This window comes from Tamandua tetradactyla, chromosome 6 (genome assembly GCF_023851605.1).
Source record: "Tamandua tetradactyla isolate mTamTet1 chromosome 6, mTamTet1.pri, whole genome shotgun sequence".
Classification (NCBI taxonomy): Eukaryota; Metazoa; Chordata; class Mammalia; order Pilosa; family Myrmecophagidae; genus Tamandua; species Tamandua tetradactyla.
Genome location: NC_135332.1, coordinates 167,986,196 through 167,999,920, shown reverse-complemented (window position 1 = coordinate 167,999,920; position 13,725 = coordinate 167,986,196). Strand labels below are relative to the sequence as shown.

At 37.7% G+C, this 13,725-nt stretch overlaps 1 protein-coding gene across 1 annotated transcript in view; it reads left to right on the top strand.

The window, feature by feature from the left end:
• ATAD2 (ATPase family AAA domain containing 2) overlaps positions 1-13,725 on the top strand; it is a 97,170-nt gene that overhangs the window by 854 nt on the left and 82,591 nt on the right. The window lies entirely within an intron of this gene.

Genomic DNA, 13,725 nt, shown 5'->3' with positions numbered 1-13,725 from the left:
TTTGCTTAAGTTAGGAGATATGTATATACTGGCTTGGAAAGATTCCTTGATGTATTAAGTTCTTAAAAAAAGTTTTAAAAGAGTTCATTTATTACCCTTTTTGGGTTACACGTCTGTTTGTTTATTTGCTGACAGTGTGGAAGGAAAGACCAATTGTTAAACCACTGTTTATCTCTGATGAATGCCCATTATCGAGGACTTTCACTTTACAATTTAAAGCCTTCTGAATTGTTTGTGTTTGCAGCGGGTGTATATAGCTGGTCAGGCTATTTCCCATTATAAAAAAGCTAAATTCTTAGCTTGGTATATAGGCCATTTATAGTCAGACTCTCCCAATTTCATGAGCCTTGAAATTCATGTCTTTAGATTTGGAGCAATTCTGTGTCTCAGTTTTGAATGTACCCTTCAATATATGAATATATATCATGCTCTGTAATAACAGAATTCCTTTAACCGTTTCTCCTTTAAAGTGAGCGTGATGTTAAGCTTTCTCAGTAAAGGATGGTGAAGGGGCCCTGCAGGAGAAAGAAACTTCCTGCGATTTCTGACAAGACCTTTGGGTCACCTGTGTGGGCGTGAGACCATCCAATGAAATCTGCCCAATTCACAGGCCCAGAACTAAGTCCACCTTGCAGCCTGTGCCTGGAACTAGTAGTGTTTCTACAACTCTCTGGACACAGAAACCAGAACCCGGCGACACCTGAAGGCAGCCTGTATACTCATGCACTACACGCTGAGCAGTTGTAACACCTGCAGACCTCCCCACCCCACTTGCCCCATGGCATTGTGTAGGCTCCTGCCCCTGTCAGTTCCAGACTGCTACTGTTCCGCCATAGCACTAGTTATTGTTCGCCCCAGAGGGTTGCCTGTTTGTCCAGCAACTCCAGACCAGCTCCAGCCAGGCTGACCCAGCAAACTTTTCTGCTATCTGGTAACCAAACCACACCTTCTCCAATAGGGTCTGAGCCCCTTCCCAGGTTGTCCTTCTTTGAATACTGAACCTCAACCCTAGGTACCATATAGAACTTCCTTATATCTTGTATTTGCTCTTTTATCATAATTAATAATTCTTTATATCTGAATTCCTTTGTTTAACCTATTCTTTGTTTTCTGTCTCCTGATTGCACCCAGACTACTGCAATTGTAATGAGCATGAACTTTGAAGCCAGGTTGCATAGATCCAAGTCCTGGTTCTGCACTTACTAGTAGTGTGACCTTGAATGAAGTTACTTAACTTCTCTATACCTCAGTTTCTTCATCTGTAAAATGAAGCTAGTAATCTGCATCATAGTGTTATGAAGATGAACTGAGTTGATTATCAAATACTTAGAATTGTTGCTGGCACATAATAATAAAAGTTAGCAACCATTGTTTTCTGTATAATCTCACTCCATTGTCTCCAATATACCTTATCCAGCTGTCAATAAATGTTTTACTGTTCCCCAGACACTCCAACTTTTTGCACATGATGTAAAATACCTATTATCTGATGTGCTCTTTCACCTTCCTTCTTTCCAGCTTTTCTCAAGAAGAGTTCATTGCTATCTTCCATCCTTCCACAGCTGTTGTTTTCTGTTTTGTCACAACGTTTTGTTCATATCTGTTTAATAGCATTTTCATGCTAAGTAATGCAGCCTATCTTCTCTACGTTCAGGGCACAGGATTTGTCTTGGGAGGTAGAATAGAATAATGGCTCAGACACAGAGAAGACCTGGGTTCAAATCCTGTTTTGCTATCCTGTATGACCTTGGACAAGTCACTGACCTTTGTTTGTTACCATAAGGATAATAATAGGAGGGTACCCACCTACTGGGTTCTGTAGTGAGGACTGAATAAATTAATCTGTACAAAACACTTAGCATAGTGCCTGGAGCAACCTAGGTCCCTGTGTAGTTAACAACTACGTAGTTTTTCCAGTTATCATTTTACATTTCTGAGTATAGTGTAAGGATTATGACTGGCATAAATCCTGGTTGAATTAATGAATTGTGTAATAGTTAGGATACAGGTGAGGCTGCTGTAACAAAGAAGTCCCAAAATATTGTGACTTAGGTGAGAAGCAACTCTATTTCTCCTGTAACAGCCTGAGCACCCATAGTCCAGAGCTGCTATGGTGTCTCTGCAGCATCCATTGTCCAGGCTCCTGCTATTGGATTGAGGGGGCCATACCTAAGATGTGCCCTTTTCCACAGGGTTCAAGATAGCCCTCCACCCTGTCTGCTGCATTTGCATTCTGTCTAGTAGAACATGATAGAAAGGGTCCTATAGCTTTGCAGACAAAAATCTAAAAGTTACACACATCATTTCTGCTTACATTCCAGTGACAAAAGGATGATCACACTCAGGTCCCAGGGAGATTAGGAAATGTAAACTTTATCCTGTGCATCCCAGCTAACGTCTGAATGTCTCAAAGAAGGGGAGAGTCAATATTGAGAGAGAGCCTGCAGTTTCTGCCATAATGTGCTTGCTATATTATACTTTTTCATATTTCCTAAACTTTCTCTTATGAGCAGATATTACTTTTTAAATAGAAAAAGGCAGATCATAGAAAAAATGCATATGATCCCATAAAAGAGACTAATAAAAAGAATACAGTTTCAGAGATTTAAATGGTGCTTAGAACCAGATTCTGACCCCCATGCTCCAATGATCTAGATGAGGAAGAAATTTGAGATGCATTCAGAGAAACCCATGTAACTGGGGTAAGAGTTATCCAATGAAATTAGGATATTAAAGGGTGGGGATTTGGAGAAGGGTCACGTAACAGGAAATTAGAAGAAAAGAGTGTAGACAGGTAAGGGAAGATTAAGGAAGTATACACAATACAATACATTGAGACTTAATAATAAAAGGTACTTTTATTTTTTATTTTCAGGGATATTTTTTTTTGAACTTTTTATTTGAAATATTTTCAAACTTACAGGACAGTTACAAAAATAATACAAGCTGGGTGGTGCGACAGTGGCTCAGTGGCAGATTTCTTGCCTGCCGTGCCAGAGACCCATGTTTATTTTCCGGTGCCTGACCATATTAAATAATAATAATAATAATAATAATAATACAAGCTGTATACAGAGAATTCCAACATGCCCCTACCTCCCACCACTGATTTTAACATTTTGTCACATTTGCCATATTATTCTATCTAACATCCATCAGTCTGTCAACCCATCTATCTACCCATCTACCCATCTATCAGTCAGTTTTATGATCTATTTTATGAACACTTGAGTATAAATTGTATACATCATGCTCCTTGAACATTTATTAAGATAATGTATGTTTACTAAGAACAAGGATATTCACTTATATAACCACCTTAAATACAATTGTCAGGCTCAACAGATTTAACATTGATATTCAGCTCATAGTCTATATTCCAATTTTTTTCAAATTGGATCTTTTCTCTTCCATTACTGGATCCTGTACAGGATCACATACAGCATTTAATTATTATTTTGGTTTTAGTTGCTCGTTTTTGTTTTTTTTAAAATGATGGGAGTATATATATATAGCATAAACTGTCAAATCTCAGCCACTCCCAAGCATGCCATTCAGGTGAGTTACTTATATTTACACTGTTGTAATACCCTTGCCATCTTCCATTACTAAAACTTTCTCACGTGACTTAAGTGAGAGATGACTATATTTCCCAAGCAGAAACCCTACACCCATTATGCATTAACTCCCCATTCCCTTGCCTCCTGCCCCTGACACCTATACTCTAATTTCTGTTTCTATGAGCTTGCATATTCTCCGGTATTTTCTTTGTGGTTATTACAGGCTTAACTTTAACATCCTAAATCTATATCATTCTTGTTAGCTTAGATGTCAACTTAACTTCAGTGATTTACATGAACTATGCTCCTATGCCACTCTGTCCCCGCCACATCTTCTATTGTTCTTGTCACAAATTACATCATTATACATTATGAGTCCAGATGCACTGACGTATCACTGCATTTTAAGTATTTGCTTTTTAAATCCTATAAGAAATAAAAGTGGAGTTACAAACCAAAAATACAATAGTATCAACATTTATATTTACCCATATCATTACCCTTATCAAAGATCCTTATTTCTTTTTTTTTTTTTAATATGGGCAGGCACTAGGTATCAAACCCAGGTCTCCAGCATGGCAGGCGAGAATTCTGCTGCTGAGCCACCATCCCACCACCCAAAGAGCCTTATTTCTTAATGTGGCTTTGATCTATTTTCTAGTATCGTCTCCTTGAACCTCAAGAACTCTCTTTAACATTTCTAGTGGTAATAGTGACAAACTAGCCAGTCTGGTGATAAGAGACTCCCTCAGCTTTTATCTGCAAAGGTCTTAATCTCTCCCTCTTCTTTGAAAGACAGTTTTGCCAGATACAGAATCCTTGGTTGGCAATTCTTTGCTTCCAGCCCTTTAACTATGTCATCCCACTGCTGTCTTACCTTCTTGGCCTATGAAGACTCCCTTGTATGTGACACATTGCTTCTTTCTTGTGGAATTTCAAAATTCTGTTTTTATCTTTGACAGTCTACAGTTTGATTATAAACTATTGCAATATGGGTCTATTCCAGTTTATCCTGTTTGGAGTTTGTTGAGTGTCTTGGTGTATATATTCATATCTTTTGTTAAATTTGGTAAGTCTTCAGCTATTATTTCTTTTAATATTCTCTCTTCTCTTTTCTCTCTTTCTTCTCCTTCTGAGACTCCCACAAGGTGTGTTTGGTATGTTTGATGGAGCCCCACAGATTCTTCAGGCTTTGTTCATGTTTCCTCATTCTTTCTTCTTTCTGCTTCTCAGACTGAATGATTTCAGATGTCTGTGAGTTCTCTGATTCTTTCTTCTGCCAGCTCCAGTCTGCTGTTAAATCCCTCTAGGGAATTTTTAACTTCTGTTATTGTGGTCTTCAGTTCTGTTTGGTTCCTTTTCATGATTTCCATCTCTCTACTGATATTCTCATTGTATTCAGCTATTGTTTTCCTGATTTCCTTTAATTTTTTGCTCATGTGTTCCTTCAGCTTTTTTTAGCCTATTTAGAACCATTTTTTTTAAGTCCTTGTCTGGTATATTCCAGGTCTGGTCCTCCTCACTGATGGTTTGTGATGCTTTGATATTCTCTTTTGTCAGGGTCATCATGTCCTATTTCATCAAGTCCTCTTTCTTTGTATGTTTTGTAATCTTTTGCTGAAATTTGGATATTTTGATATTTTAATGTATCCAACTAGTGTTATGATAGAGCTTTCTTTGAATGTCAGGAGATAACAACAACAATATATATATATGAAAAGAAAGAATAAAGAAAACACCTGTTCCAAAGCTCTCCTTCAGAGCTTATCCATAAAATGATGGCTCCAGGCCAAAGCATAGGGTCCAGCCTATTCCTTTCTGCGCGTGCATCTTTTCTTGGACGTGCTTATGTGACCACAGGAATTGCCTCATTTACACAGATGCATATGTCCCCTCTTCCTTAGGAAACAGTTTCTTCATGTTCCCAGGTACTCACTCTATGTCCTACAGCCAGCAATCCCTTGTCCCAGGCAGCCACTTGACTGCTCTCCCACAGCATTCTATAGGAGGGCTTTCTTAGTTGCCTTCTGCATATAGGCACATTCTTGGATGGCAAGTCCATCAGGCCACCACCAGACAAATTGAGCCAGACATACATGCTTCTAGTATGTGTAGGAAGGTTACTCTACGTCGTCTGGAATTGGAACCACGGATCTGCACTGGGGCTGGGGGTGGGAGACCTCCATGCCAAGCCAGTGAGTGGTGGGGGAAGGCCCAGCTACTTTTAAATACCCTTTTTCTTTTCTTTTTTTGATATTTTTATTTCAAAATCTTCACTCACATACAGTCCATACACGCTGTACAATCAGTGGCTCACAATCTTATCACACAGTTATGTATTCACCAGAATCATTTTTAGAATATTTGTATCATTCCAGAAAAAGAAATAAAAAGAAAAAAGAAAAAATTCATATATCACAAACCCCTTACTCCTCACTTTCATTGACCACTAGTATTTCAATCCACCCCAATTTATTTTACCCCTTACCCTTCCTATTACTTATTTTTATCCATATTTTTTTACTCATCTGTCCATACCCTGGATAAAAAGAGCCTCAGACACAAGGTTTTCACAATCACACTGTCACATTGTAAAATCTATAGTCATACAGTCCTCTTTAAGAATCAAGGTATTGGAACACAGCTCAAGAGTTTCAGGTACTTCCCTCCAGCCACTCCAATACACCATAAATAAAAAGGGATAGCTATATAATGCATAAGAATAACCTCCAGGATAATTTGACTCTGTTTGAAATCCCTCAGCCACTGAAACTTTAATTTGTCTCATTTCTCTCTTCTCCCTGTTGCTCAAGAAGGCTTTCTCAATCCCATGATGCTGGGTCCCAGCTCATCCAGCATTTCTGTCCCATGTTGCCAGGGAGATTTACACCCCTGGGAGTCATGTCCCACGTCTAGGAGAGATCAGTGAATAGCTTTTTTCTTGATTTAGCATTTGCCCTGTAACTGCTATCATTTAACTATTTTCTGGAGCTTTGAGGAAGATGCTTTTGCCAGTTCTGGCTGTTTGTTCAAAACTTTTGGGGGGGCGGGGTAGGGGAATGGAGGCCTGAAACATCTTACTCCATCAGCTTGATTAAGGAGGTCTAAGGGTTTCGTTTTTCTTTATTAGAGAGGTTGTGGGTTTACAGAACAATCATGCATAAAATACAGGATTCCTATACAACACACCACCACCAATAGCTTGCATTAATGTGGAACATTTGTTATAATGATGATAGCACAGTTTTATATTTATACTATTAATTAAAGTCCATATTTTAACTTAGGGGTCACTTTTTGTGTAGGGTAGTTCCATGGATTTTTAAAAAAATTATTCTATTACCATATATACAATCTAACATTTCCACTTTTGCTTTTAATGTTCAATATTACAAGTGCTAAAAGAAAAAGAAAGAGATAATTCTATTGCCCGGGGCCATATGGTATAATGTGACCAGACTACTGAAAGAAAGCAGAAATACCTAATACCTATTTAGCTTGCATTTGTTTTATCAAAGAAAATGATAGAGCACAGTTAAAGAAGAAGGGAAATAGCAGTAAGAGGAAACTAAAGGTCAAGATAGGTGCAGTGAAATAAAAAAACACCAAGTTACCTTAAATGGATAAAAAATCTTCAGTCTCAGATAAATTGTATCCCAGAATACTGAGTTTTAGATTATAATCCCATTAATCTTTGAGAAAATATAGAGGATTGAGGAGGTACCTAAAGATTAGAGTAGGTATAAATACTTGCCATCTTGAGTTTCATAAAAGGAAAAATATGTATTTCAGACACTCTGGTGTACTTAGTGTCTATTGTAAGGATGGTTTGTGATCATGAAAAAAAGTTGATTATTTAGGAACCTTTGGTGGTTTATCAAGGCCATATCATGCTGACCAACCTCATATTGTGTTGTTGGAAGAATTAGTATTATAGCACAGTATATGTTATTTCTGGCAAAGCAGCTGGCCAAGTTAATTTAATCATGACTCACTAAAAGTTCAAGGCAGAAGGCTCTTTATTGGCTTGTATAGCAGGGAAGATGCTGGAGCAGCTCCCACAGTCAAAGGATGAGCTGCAGAAACCATGACCTAATGGGACTAGAACCAGGAGTCCTTGACTGTAGTTGTTCTTTCTCACTCTGTCTCAGTCTCTTCTCAATGCTGGGCTTCATTCTAAGATTGAGCAATTACTTCTCACTGCCAGGAGGAAGGCCACTGGCAGCCCCATATTCATATCTTTCCATCTTAACAACCCCAGGGGATGGAGAAAGCTTCTTTTTCCTTTTAGCAATCACACACAAGGAATTGTACGTTTCTTTTCTTTCTTTTTTTTTTTTTTAGCCTTTGAAGTAGTTCTTGCAAGAACTTATTTATATTTCTTATGTTAATCAGTGGGGCACATAGGTCTGTACCTTTATCTTCTACATTTCTGTACTTCTCAAAAAAATTTTTACATGTATTACTTTATAAAAGCAAATCTTAAAAAATTAAACACTTCTGAAAAGTCAAAGGTATCAGCATTAGTATAAATAGCTCCATGGATAGACTATTGCTCACATAACTTTTTCCCTGCTGTTGTGTGTTTAGTTTGTTTTCAGATCCAGCTATTATAACGAAGCAAAATCTTTGTACATAAATCTTCGTCCATGCTTCTGATTTTCACCTTAGGGATAGAGTCCTAAAAGTAGAATTCTTGGGGCAAAGATTTTAAGTCTCTACTAGATCTCTTGTTACATGTTGCTATTTTGCTTTCAAGAAATGGTCCCATCCCTAAATACCATATTGAGTGTTATTGTCAAAAAAACAAAAACTAGGGCACCAAAAACAAACAAAAACCTGGCATTCCCATCATTAATTTGCATTTATCTGATTATTATTTTCTCATATTAAGGAGATAGTTTCAATATACATAGTAAGTTTTATGGTAGTAATGGACTGTGGGAGCTCAGAGGGAGGAAAACCTCACCTTTGGAGTGGGGCTGAGTTGGAACTCAACTCACTATCCCATCATACTTACATACTGGGTTAGGAAGGCTGCAATAGTCATGGCGAGATCATGCCTGTAATATTACTCTCACTTCTAAGTACCATACCTTACATGGGAAGGTTAAAAAATTGGGATATATTCAGACTGATGAGGAGGGAAAATCTGAAAAACCAAATAATAAGAATATAACGTATTTTCCCATTTCACTTCCTGTTCCCACATACCCTCTCCCCTTGCCCTTCAACCCTCAAATCTGAATGGGGTGTCTCTCTGTTTTAGGAGAACAATGGTAAAAGTGCCCTCTCTGGCTTGAGCCCTCTACAGTAGTCAGAATTCTTGGTTACAAACAACAGAAACCATTTTTGGCTAACTTCAGCAGAAAAATAAGTTTATTGGAAGGATGATGGGGGCGTTTAGGTGGTTTTGCAGAGGAGAAGGCACAGCCCAGGTCAAAATAAGATAATGTTCCAGAATCCAAGAACCCGCTAGTTAGGATGCCACCATTAACAGCATTGCCTCTGTACCCTCTGATGCTGCACTATGAACAGTCTCTGCCCCTGCCATCTTTGGGGCACTCCAAGGGGCAGGAACATCCGATCAGCCGAGATCACAGGGTAAGAGGAAAATGAAATATCTATCCCCTTACGATTTCCATAGAAGGAGCGGGGGCCTTACCTCTTACCAAGACCCACCCAAAGAAAAAAATCTTCCGAGATAAGAGGGGGATTGGTTCAGATGCCGAGTAGCTAGAAACTATGAATCCCCTAACTCCATGGGATTAATGCTGTTTCCTCTTTTGTGGAAAATCAGTGAGATTAGCTACTGAATATAAGTATGGTACATTTACAAAGTCCCTGAGAGAATTCCTGTCCAGATTGATATTTACTTTCTACTTTGCTGCTTAAGGACAGAAATGGATCTTCCAATGACCTCACTTCATATAAGGTGATGGAATTATGATTAGACATTTAGTCAACCCTCTTTTCTATCCCAAATCAAGTAACAATGTTTGACCCCCTTTGAAGCCCCAGGGATTGTGGGCAAGAACCTCAGTGTCTACTGTCCCTCTTCACCTAAATGAAGTCAGTTCCACCTAGAACATCTAAGGCTTCAGGAAAGAAAAGAAATCTCACCAGTAGATATCCAAGCTCAGCCTAACCAAAGGCTGAAGCCAGTATAGTCATCCTTAGTGCTTTCTATCGTTGGGAAGAGAATAAAGGAGCAGAAAAATTCCTTTAGCTGGTCTCTGTCTCTCAGTGTTCTGAAATTTCTCTCTCTTTGCCTATTTTAAAAGAACTAACTAAAATGTCCTATATAGAGGGCAGAGCAATCACAAGTGCATGTGCCTTTTGGGTAGAAATTCTTTTTATAACTTTTTATTGCAGTATAATAAAGAAAAGTGCGCTTATCATAAGGGTACATACAGCTTTATTAACTTTCACAAACTTAACACATTTGACTAACTAGAACCTGGGTCAAGTTTCCTTTTTGCCTTACTATCTCCCCACCCTCTGCCCCCAAGGATAATCTATATTGTGCTTAATATGGTTGAAATTATGCAATTTTTAATATCTGCCTTCTATTGCTTAACATTATGTTGGTGAGATTCATCCAGGTTATTGCATTTAATTGCATATAGTTTTTGACCTTGCCCTTTCACTTCTAGAAATTTATTCTGCATATATAATGCCATATGTAGGAAATGACATTTAGATTAATTTATTCAATTTTGCAATAGCATAATGGAAACAAATGTTCATCAGTAGAGGTCTGGTTAAATAAATATGGTATGTCCACAAAATGGACTAATATATAGTTGTGAAAAGGGAGGAAGCTCTTTATGTATTCATATGGGAAAATCACCAAGACTTATCATTAGGTAAAAAAGCACAGTACAGAATAGAGTGTATAGTATGCTACCATTTGTGTAAATAAGGGAAGTAAATACACATACAACCACTTACTTAAACAGTAAGGGTTTAGAAGACTACAACCTGTAGGCCAAATATGGCCTGCAGTCTATTTCTGTAAATGAAGTTTTATTGAACACAGCCCTACCCACTTGTATTCATATTGTCTATGGCTACATTCACACCATTATGGCAGAATTGAGTAGTGCTACAAAAACTATGTGGCCTGCAAAGCCTAAAATATGTGGCCCTTTACTGAAAAAAATTGCCACTCTCTGGTGTAGTTAGTTGAATAATGGTCTCCAAAGGATATATCTGAGTAACTCCTGGTACCTGTTAATGTAAACCTATTCGGAAAAAGGATCTTTGCAGATGGAATTTAATTAAGGATCATGAGATGAGTTCATTGTGGATTTAGGGTGTGTCCTAAATCCAATGACTGGTGTCTTTATAAGAGAAAGGAGAGGGAGATGTGGACACAGAGACACAGAGGAGATGCAGAAAGGAGGACACCATGTAAGGATGAAGGCAGAAATTGGAATGCTGTTTTAAGCCAAGGATTGCCAGCAACCAGCAAAAGCTACTAGAAGAAAGGAAGGATCTTCCCTAGAACCTTTGGAGAGAAAATGGCTCTCCAAATCACCTTGATTTTAGACTTCTAGCCTCCAGAACTATGAGACAGTAAATTTCTGTTGTTTTAAGCCACCCAATTTGTGGTATTTGTTATAGCAGTCCTAGTCCTAGGAAAAATACACACCCCCTGGAATGTAAGCTCCAAGAAGCCAGGCTTTTGTTTGTCTTTTTTACTCCTTTATCCCCAGCATCATAAAATGATGTCTGAAACAGGATGGCTGCTCAAAAAATATTTCTTCAGTAAATCAGTAAAATGAGATGGTATATAGTATTTGTAAGCCAAATGGCAGTAACCTATGCTATTTTAAATATTGTTCTTTCCTCTTTAATTTCTACTGATCAAAACAATCATTTTAAATCTTTTTCCTATTGTAAAAGTGATACATAGTCAAGGCAAAAAAATCAGAAAATATGAGAAAAATATAAAGAAACTAAACAACAACAATAATATTAATATACAGAAATTAATGCCTGTTATCATTTGTTGTAGTTTCTCCTGGGCTTTTTCACTACAATTATATAGTCTTTTAAAAACAAAAATAGAATCATCATACATATATCTTTGTAGTTAGCTTTCTTAAGTTACAATGCATTGTGCACAACTTTACAGATGAAGTTACTTGATTAACACAGAGTTAAATCATAATTGTTAATGACTGTATAGCATTTTTGCTAATTTAATGAAGCCACATTGATGGGCAAATTTTTTTCAGTTTTTGGACAGTATAAATAATGCTGTGGGTAAATATCACTGCATGCATTTTTTTTTTAAAACATTTTTTATTCTGAAATGTAACTTATAGGGCCATGGTGGCTCAGCAGGCAGAGTTCTCGCCTGCCATGCTGGAGACCCGGGTTCGATTCCTGGTGCCTGCCCATGCGGGGGGGGGGGGGGGGGGGGGGGGGGGGAAGGAACATATATACAAAAAAGCAATTTTCAAAGTACATTGTAACAAGTGGTTATAGAACAGATTTCAGAGTTTGGTATGGGTTACAGTACCACAATTTCAGGTTTTTCCTTCTAGCTTCTCCAAGATCCTGGAGACTAAAAGAAATATCAATATAATGATTCAACAGTCGTATTCTATTGTTAAACCTATCTACTCTCTTATAACTCCCCCTTCTCCCAATCTTTAGGGGTATTTGGGCTAAGCCCATTCTAACATGTTGGAAAGGGGTGTCAATAATATGTGATAGGGGATAGAACAAGCTGATGTTCTTGGAGAAGCTGGCCTTCTAGACTCTACCAATACCTCTTAAATATTAGCCCACCATAGTTGGAGATGTATCCTGGTATTGTATTAAGCTATAGAGAATTATAAGACCTTGTTCCCATTCTGGACTCCAGAAGTTTGTGCATGCAGTTTTGTTTTATTAATTTTTATTGATATATTTTCACATACACTATAATCACCCAAGTATACAATCAGTGGTTCATAATATCATCATATAGCTGTGCATTTATCATCACCATTGATTTTGTGTGTGTGTGTGAAAAATAATCTATAGACAAAAAAGCAAAACATTTCAAATGTGCATGCATTTTTGAAATCCTTTTTAAAGGCCTGATTTTAATTTGCAGAATATATAATTTCCGTATCTTAATTGCACATCCAAAGGAACACTTGATTTTCCTACTAAACTTGCTTTAGCCTTCCTTTATCCCAGTTAAGGGCAACTCCATCTTTCCACTTACTCAAAAATTAAAAATTAAAAAATGGAGTCATTCTCAACTCCTCTCTTTCACACATGCCCATATCCAGTTAATCAGCAAATTCAGTTGGCTGTGTCTTTAAGATACATCCAGAATCTGACAACTTCTCTTTACCTTAACTGTCCCCATGCTGACTGGTGCCACCATCATGTCTTGTTTGAATTACTGCAATGACTTGCTAAGTAGAGTCACAAGATTTAGCAAATGAAAATACAGAATACCCAGTTAAATTTGAATTTCAGATAAACAATGAATACTTTTTCACTACAATTTTAGAACATTTTCATTACTCAAAAAAAAAACTTTTTTAGTGTCTGTCCCAAATACTGCATTCTCCATGCAGCAGATTCCTTTAAAAAGTCAGTATGAGAAACTCCTCCGTTCTAAACCCTGTGAGGCCTTTCCATCTCACTTCTAATAAAAGCCAAAGACCTTAAAACTGAGGCCCGTAACCCTGCAGATCTGTTACCAGCCCTCCATCCTGTCTGGTTTCATTGGCCTCCTCGTTGTCCTCTGTTCCCTTTGCCTGCATTCTTTTCCCACATATACCTCACTGCTTCATGTCCTTGCTCCTAAGCGACAGCTTCCCTAATCATCCTGTTTAAAACCATTCCCTTCCCTACTTTGGTTTTCCCTGTAAACACTTACCACCTTTTAACATACATATCATTTATATTTATTTTGTGTATTATCTTTCTCCTTCCTCTAGAGTTTAAGTTCCAGGAGAGCACTGTGGTTCTTTTTGTTGACTGCTGCTCTCCAGTGCTTAGAACGGTGCCTGGCAAGTAATAGATGCTCAATAAATATTTAAAACCTGTTGAATTAATAAAACAATTATCCAAATTAATAAACAGCTTTTGTTTGTTTCTGTAGGACTCCTCTCACATTCTTATCATTCGTGTCACCTAGAGAAGCCAT